Genomic DNA, 8,154 nt, shown 5'->3' with positions numbered 1-8,154 from the left:
AGCACAGCACCGTGCCAGCTGCAGTGAAGGAAATTAACTCTATCCCAGCTAAAACCATTACAACAACGAACAGCCAAGAGTCAAAATGGAGTTCGTAAATGTGCCATACGCTCACATTTATTACAGTAAATGTTCATTTCATAACATTTCATAATTATGGAAAGTATGTAGCACATTCACAGTGATCACGTTTCATCTCACAGTGCTCAGTTCAACCAAATCTAAAGAAGGGTTTACATGAATGCTACATTTTTTAAGAAACTCAGAATGAAAAGTATACTTTTAATTTAGATTGCTTTTAAACACAGAATTCAGCTACACCTCAGTGCATCAGCTTGAAAGCATAGAGGAGTGTGTTCACAGCATCCAAATTGCATTCTTACGCTGCTGGTCTCTGCTGCTGTCTAGCTACCTTGTTTAAAACTGAAAGTGGAACACAGTTTTAAAGGATCAGTAGGTTCAGTGAATAATTTGAAAATCAGTGTGATAAGAAACTGTGAAAGGAACACATTATTTGAGCCGCTTGGATCACAGTCAACAACACTCCTGAGTGCTCCTCAGAGGAGCGCATAACCATAGAGCACACAAAACCACCCAGGTGCATCTATTTTTGTTACTTCCTGGCTTCTCAGGGAGGCGATTTTTTTTAACATTGAAAGATTTTGGTTTAAACAAGAGGTCAGTACTTGCTGTCTCAAATTAGACATTAACTGGCACCTTAGATGCTGACTGGGGAGTAAGCGGGCCATAGCCACAGTTTATGTTAGTATCTAAAGTTCATCCTTGTGTGATAAAGGCTGTAGAGCCAACGAGAAATGAGCTCAGCAACAGCCGTCCTTGTAAGCAAATGCAAAGTTTGAACTCTGGCACAATGGTTCCCCAAGAAAAGGTAAAATCTGAGCCTGAAGCACTTTTCAGAAATACACTTAGCTCATCACTTGGTTAAAAACTGTGAATTCAGTGGATAACCTAGAGGAGTATTCTCAGCAACCACCCAGAGGAAGCCACTGTTTTCCTTTTTCTGCCCATCTTTTTGTCAACATCAGATCAAACAGCTCAGGCTAAGTGAGGCAGAAATTATTATTTTTAACAGAATCCAGCTGGGCAGGCTTTGCAACCACTTTCTGACAGTGAATTCAGTCGCAGAAGTAAGCAGAGACAGTTCCCATCATGTCCTGCCTGTGCTAACACAGAAAGACGTTACACGGCTCTGCTGGCACGGGTGACACAGTTGTTGCACACAAAAGTGCCTGTCACCTTCTGCACCATTCTTCTGAAGCCTGGTTGCCAAAGGGACTCCGGGCTCCCTGGTGACAAAAAACCCAAACCTTCTTCCTTCTAGTAGAATGAGTCCTTCAAGATTTACAAAAGATTTACCTCGGCTGTATAAACAATCAGAGGGCTGAACACACTTTTCTGTGCCTTGTGTTCCTCTGGAAATGGAAATGAAGTGCCTTAAATGTGTTTCTGTACATTGTTGTATGAACTTGTCACATGTGGTCACCATGACTTTCCAGGTCCCTTGTGCTGAGGTTTTTAAAAGATAATTGCAAGATAATTAATATGGGCTATTCAATATGTGCTCTTAAGAGGTATTTCCCCAAAAAGCAACTGTTTCTTTATTCTGTAAAACCACCTGGTTTTTTTTCTGCTGGTATAAAATGTTTATTAAAAAAAAGATCAATAGAAATGTTAATCTGGACCAGAATTCCCTCCACTGACTCCAACATACAAACCTGCTGGTAAAAGGCAGAACTGGATTTCTGCCTGATTCTTTGTCAGTGCTCACGCAGAAAAGAAAGTGAAGACCCTGAACATTTTTAAACAGTAATGGAGGGCCTTGGACTGGGCCTTGTCAGTAGAAGCAGAGCAATTTTCTCATTGATTGGCCAGAAATGTGCAAGAAAATGTGTTTACTGTGTATAAGTTTATATCCATCACATACTTGCTTGGACTAATCTCTGCTCATGATATACACTTTTCACTTGCTCCACTGTTACCACATATTGCAAAGATTCTCACTAAAGATGCCGCTTTTTTACAAAGGTAGGCAGTTGTGTGATTTATTTATACTATATGTAAAATAAAGATTAAATACTTCCTAACACTACTACAGAATTACACGGCACTTGGGAAAGGACTTACAAAAGATATAACTGCCTCAGCTGAATTTTTTTTTTCACCCTGGACCATTTCACTATGAGTATGTTTTATAAAGCAATGAGCTTGAACTAGTTCTGGGAAAAAAAATTTAATACATGAGCTTATCTGAAACAAGGGTATTGGGAGATTTCTGATGGAAATAAATAGACTTGTTAAAATATACTCACCAAATGTCATCATGCTTTGTGTGAAAATTGGAAAGTGTTTAAATTCAGAAGAATATAAGCAATAGCAGCTTTCTTGTGAGATAAATGGGAGAAAGATTACTAAAAGGGGAGGAAGGCAGAGGGAGAAACAGATGTGAATCAAAATCCGGGGTTGAGAGTAACAGGCTATTAAACTCTCTAGTATGCAGATTCTAGATGAAGGCAAGTCCTACAGGTTAGAAGTCAAAGTTCCTTCAAGACCTTGTTTTGCCAACACTGAAAACAGACTTATCAATATGCTAGGAAGCAGCAGCAAGGGCATAAGATGTCAGAAAAAGTGATTTTTGTGCCCTAGGAGAACAATTTCAGACATCTGAGGATGTTTACCAGTTTCTGTGGAGCTCGAGGATCATACCCAAAGGGAGAATCAAGACAGTTACTAGTTGAGAACAGGCTCTGGGGAGGAAAAAAAAATCAAGTCATATGTGTGAAATGGAAGAGTTCCCCATTGCATTTATTAAGTTTTCAAACACCGTTAAACGTGGAAGTAGGTGCAGGTTAGTGGCTGAGTGATCTGCCTAATCAGTGGCTTTTTAAGTTGCAGCTATAGAAATGTACCTTGGATGGTATGTATAACAATTTGTGTGGAAATAGGGAAGTATTTCAGTTCTAGAGAATATAAACAATAGCAGCTTTCTTGTGAGAGAAATGAGAATAAGATTAATAAATATTCTTGGACACAGAATAAGACACTTCTTTTTATTACTGCAGTTATTATTTAGCAATAAAAGCATAATGCAGCAATATTTGGTTTTGTTGGAAGGTGTGTGTGGAACCAATAACAGAGCTATCCTGTCACCAAGCATCCTGAGAAGGCATCAGGTAATTTTGATGTCAATATTTTTAACATACTGATTCAGTCAGATTCTGATATTATTATAACTGTAGAACTGCTGTTCATGTAGAGGTGATGTGGATCCAGTTCTAACAAAAGAATAAAATCCCTCAAGTATACTGTGGGATACCTGCCTACATTTAATGTACAAGGAATTAATAAATTAGCTCATCTTGGGTAGAGTATGGACCACCGTCTGTTCCCAGTGGGCAGCATGGAGGACACAGTTCAGTAAGATGTCCTGATTTCAGCTGGGATAGAGTTAATTTTCTTCATAGTAGCTAGTATGGGGCTGTGTTTTGGATTTGTGCTAAAAACAGTTTTGATAACGTGGACATGCTTTAGTTGTTGTTAAGTCATGCTTACACCTGTCAAGGACTCTTTCAGCTCCCCGTGCTCTGCCAGGCACACGAGAAGCTGGGAGGGGGCACAGCTGGGACAGCTGACCCAAACTGACCGAAGCGATATCCCACACCATGTGACATCATGCTCGGTATATAAAGCTGGGGAAAGAAGAAGGAAGGAAGGTATGTTCAGGGTGATGGCATTTGTCTTCCCAAGTAACCATTACGCTTGGAGGAGCCCTGCTTTCCTGGGGATGGCTGAGCCCCTGCCTGGCAGTGGGAAGTAGTGCATAAATTCCTTGTTTTGCTTTGCCTGTGGACCCAGCTTTTGTTTTTCCTATTAAACTGTCTTTATCTCAACCCATGAGTTTCCTCACTTTTACTCTTCTGATTCTCTCCCCCGTCCCATTCCGGGGGGAGTGAATGAGTGGCTGCCTGGGGCTTTGCTGCCTGGGGTTAAACCATGACATAAGATGAACACAAGCCATGTTCTATTTTATGCACTGGTAAAAACACAACCTGAAGAACCATTCCACTATTTGATTTTACACCCATAGTCTTAAAACTTGCAATGAGCCATAAAGATTGTTGCCATGTATTTTTCAGTGTTTTACCGCTGAACTAAATAACATAATAAGAAACAATCACCTGTGCTGAGATTATTATTTCTGTAGCCATCAATGAACATTGTTAATGTAAAGAAATGTAGGAGCTCCATAGCTGCATTTGGGTTGATGTTTCAGTGCAGGTTACGCTGTGCAGAATCGCATGATATAAAAATACAAGGTGTAATGATAAGTTTATATGAGAGATATAAGATAAAATTAGAGGAAAAACCTTTCCTAAATGTACATTCCCACCAGGATTGATAACAAAGTCCAACCAATTCAGTGGCCAAACAAAGACGTGTGACAAACAAAGCGAACTGAGCAGGGAGGAGGTTCGTTAAGACACTGCTTCCTGCAAAGACTTGGCAGCCTCTGGGCATGCTCAGCTACCAAAGCCTGACCAGCAAAATACTGGGTTATCATACCCAGAGAGAGGATTGGCATGCTGTAGGCTCTGCATACTGCAAGAAGTAAACCAGCAGGATCCAATGCCCTGAGTGATTTGCAGCAATGGATCATCAAGCACCCTGCCCAGAGACTGGCAGAAGTATGGGCAGCAGTGAACATTTAGCAGCATGACACTGTTTCTTTCGCTATTACAAAGAAAACCGCCAAACTGGAACATGAGACAAACAGATCATCAGATAGCACCAAAGATTGACCAAATAACGTGAAAATTGCTAAATGACAAGAAAACAACAGAACACTTCCAAGACGGAATAAAATTCAGTGGAGGACTTGCACTGGGATTAAAAACAATGAAGTTTCATCAATAATTGTCATGGTTAGACACCATTTGTTACAGTTGCTGGTGAAAAAGATGCCTACTGAGAAGTCAACATTATCCTCATTCACTGTAGTTTCCCTTTACACTCATCAACAGAAGGAGGCCCCACTGGGACACAAAACTTCTTCTCCTAAGGTAGGCATCTAAAATAGGTCTGAGTGTCTTTCCCGTTCATTCATGAGGAAGGGAGCCTAGGGTCAGGAGCTATGATGTAGGCAATGTACTCTTTTCAACAATCATTTGACACCTATGTTGCAAATGATGAAAGCTAAATAAGGCTAATCCCACTCCCTGTGCTTTCATGATCCAGATGACTTGGTAGACTCTGGGATGTTTGTTGTCAATTTCAGGAGGGAAGGAAAGAACAGAAAGCCTTGGTCTTCCAACACATTCTGGGAAGATTATCAGCATATATTATGCCATAAAATAGCAGACTTCCACACTAGGTCCAAAAACCTTTGCATCTTTCTGTGAGGGTGCGTGCCTCATGGTTGTGAAAACAACCCAGTCTGTGGATCTAGCCACCGGGCAGATGAAAATCATCTGTCTGAGATCAAAATGCCCAAGAAAAATGACAAATAACTTAATTTGTATCCTATAAAAGAGGCTGGTGACTCAGGTTGTTCTACTAGATGATTTATGAACTATCATAGCTAGAAGACAGGAAAATTTTTTATATATATGCAAGAGATACTTAAGGCAGGAGCTGAGATGATTTTTATATCTTCCTCTGTTCCTAGGCAGGATAGTTTGGGCATTTAATTTCTGCTGAATTAATATAAAGATGTAGATTACATCAGACTTTTCTTAAAGAGCTATTTTGTCTCAGAACAGTAATTAATTTTAAATATACAGGAACTGATGCAGAGAAAAGACAGGTTTTTTCTCTGCTAGAAAAAAGCAAGGTTCCTGAGATGAACTGAACCAGGGAAATGCCATTATTACAAGGAAATTAATGAGACATACTGGATAAATCACAGACATAAAGATAAAGGACTAACAGACTGGATAGAGAATTATATGTCATAGATTTAACTTGGCAAGCAATCGAAGAAAATTATGAGAAGTTGAGACCAAATCTCATCAGCTTCAGTGCCCTTTTGCTTTAAAATAAGATCCACAATTAATGTATTTTCAAGTCCTGTCACACATTTTCCAGCCTTTGTTTTGTTGTAAGCAGACATAATGTGATGCAACTTGACAACATGCACAATGCCTGAAAAAACACAGCTTGTCAATGGCAAGGCATCCCATCAAACACTAGAGATAAATATCTGCAAGGGGTTGTTTGCGTGCATGTGTTTGTTCAATTTAGGAATATGCTGTAAGGGATATATTTATTATAACACATGTTCTACCTTAAAATATGTGAAACTAATTGGAGACAAAGAAAGAGGCTGAACACCTTATATATGTAGCAACTGCATCAGGAGGCACGTCCGTAAAATGTTGGCAAACAGCATGTACCACAGACAGAGGGATATGTATCTGAGAAATACACAACCAGGAACTGAAGCTGCCACTTTGGCCACCTCTACACTGCCAAATACTACAGTATTTAGTGCTTCTGTGAGCTTCCTGAAATGTCATTGAATGAATGGTGTCCATTTCTTGAAAGCCTGTTCTTGCTTGAGCCAGCTCTTGGTAGAGCATCAGTATAGCAGGATAAGAAGTAATCTGTAAGACAACAGAAATGCAGCAACCTGAAGCAAATAGAGAAAAGCCCAGCAGCACTGAAAATTGAGGCACTAACTGGGCCTCCCACCTCCTGTAGGAAACCTAGCATTTTAGTGCTGCAGTCACAGAAAGAGCTTGATTAGGTCCAAGCAACTGAAGATAAGGTGGTACTTGAAAAAAAACAAATCTTCCTTGCATGCTCTCATTGCCAAATCACCATCATGCTCATCCCAAAACAGTAATCCTGGATCCGTGCAGATCATAAGAAGCATTCCCTATTTGTGCACAGTGGCAAGTGTGTGCTAGAGCCCTGACTCTGCCCCCAGACCCTGATGCAGGAAAATAGATTTGACCATGGACAGGCTGGAATCAAAAGCAGATTCCCAAAGGGGTGCATGGTACAATGAATCTGCTAGCTCTGGACTCTGCAGAGCATCCATTTCCATACCTCTCCTGGTTATTGCAGTTAATAGATCCATCCTTCCTTTAGTAATCATCACAATTAAAATGACACAGCATAGACTTTCTTATTTTTTAAAGGAACTGAGATTTCTCTCCTCCAAAGGCAGATTTTCCCTCTTCCCTTGTACTGCCCCATCTGAGCTCTTCAAATATGGTTGGGCTGGTTTGCTCCCCTCCTCCTCTGATTCTAGAAAGAAGAAAATAATAGAATTAGCAAGCTGGCCAGGCCTACTTTCCAGCTCTCAGTGACTCGTGCATTTAAAAAAGGTAATGACAAACACAAATATTTGAATTCTCTTCACAGAGCCAACCAAGCAGAAGAAGGCGGCATGACAGGGGCTGGAAGTCCCTGCCTGCAAAGGCCGAGGCAGCTCATGGGAGCACAGCACAGCCCTGAACTGACTCTTGTCATAATTGGGATTATGGGAGATGAGAAGCAAGGTATCTGCTCAGTACAAGTTGCAGCAAGATCTGGGAGCAGAACAGTTGTTATATTGGCCACTCCCCTGCTCTGATAGCTGCCTGCTTGTAAAAGCTAAGCTAAACGCATACACATTCTCTAAGGTACAGAAAATTTAATCTGTTGTTACTGCTTATGTGTTCTTATGGCACATTTGGAGGCAATTCTGCTTAAAACTGCTTACATAAAGCCAGCTGCATTTGATGGATATTCCATAAAAAAAAATCCTCTGTAACTCTTCCAAAATAAGGCTGCATTTTTTATTGTCCATCCTTGGTTGCTTATAACATTCCCTATAACTTAATGGAATTAGAAAAGTTTATGCCTTGCAATTTCAACTCACACATTTTGAAGTGAATTAAAGCTAAAGGCATATCCAGGAGGATCTGGTCAGGGGGAGAGGACTGGGAAGAAGAGGAAACAGATGTGCCACAGCTATACATTGCCCTACATTTTCTAATGATACACAGTTGTATCAGAAAAGTACTCAGAAATGGTAAATGCTTATTTCATTGGTATGCAACAGCTGAAAGTACAGATACATTATAATGAGCCACTAGGGAGTGCTGGAGGAAAACTCAATATCCAAGAACGTAATACAATTTTCCCTGT

The sequence above is a fragment of the Phalacrocorax carbo genome, chromosome 1 (assembly GCF_963921805.1).
Source record: "Phalacrocorax carbo chromosome 1, bPhaCar2.1, whole genome shotgun sequence".
In the NCBI taxonomy this organism is placed as follows: Eukaryota; Metazoa; Chordata; class Aves; order Suliformes; family Phalacrocoracidae; genus Phalacrocorax; species Phalacrocorax carbo.
This window is presented reverse-complemented; position numbering follows the sequence as displayed.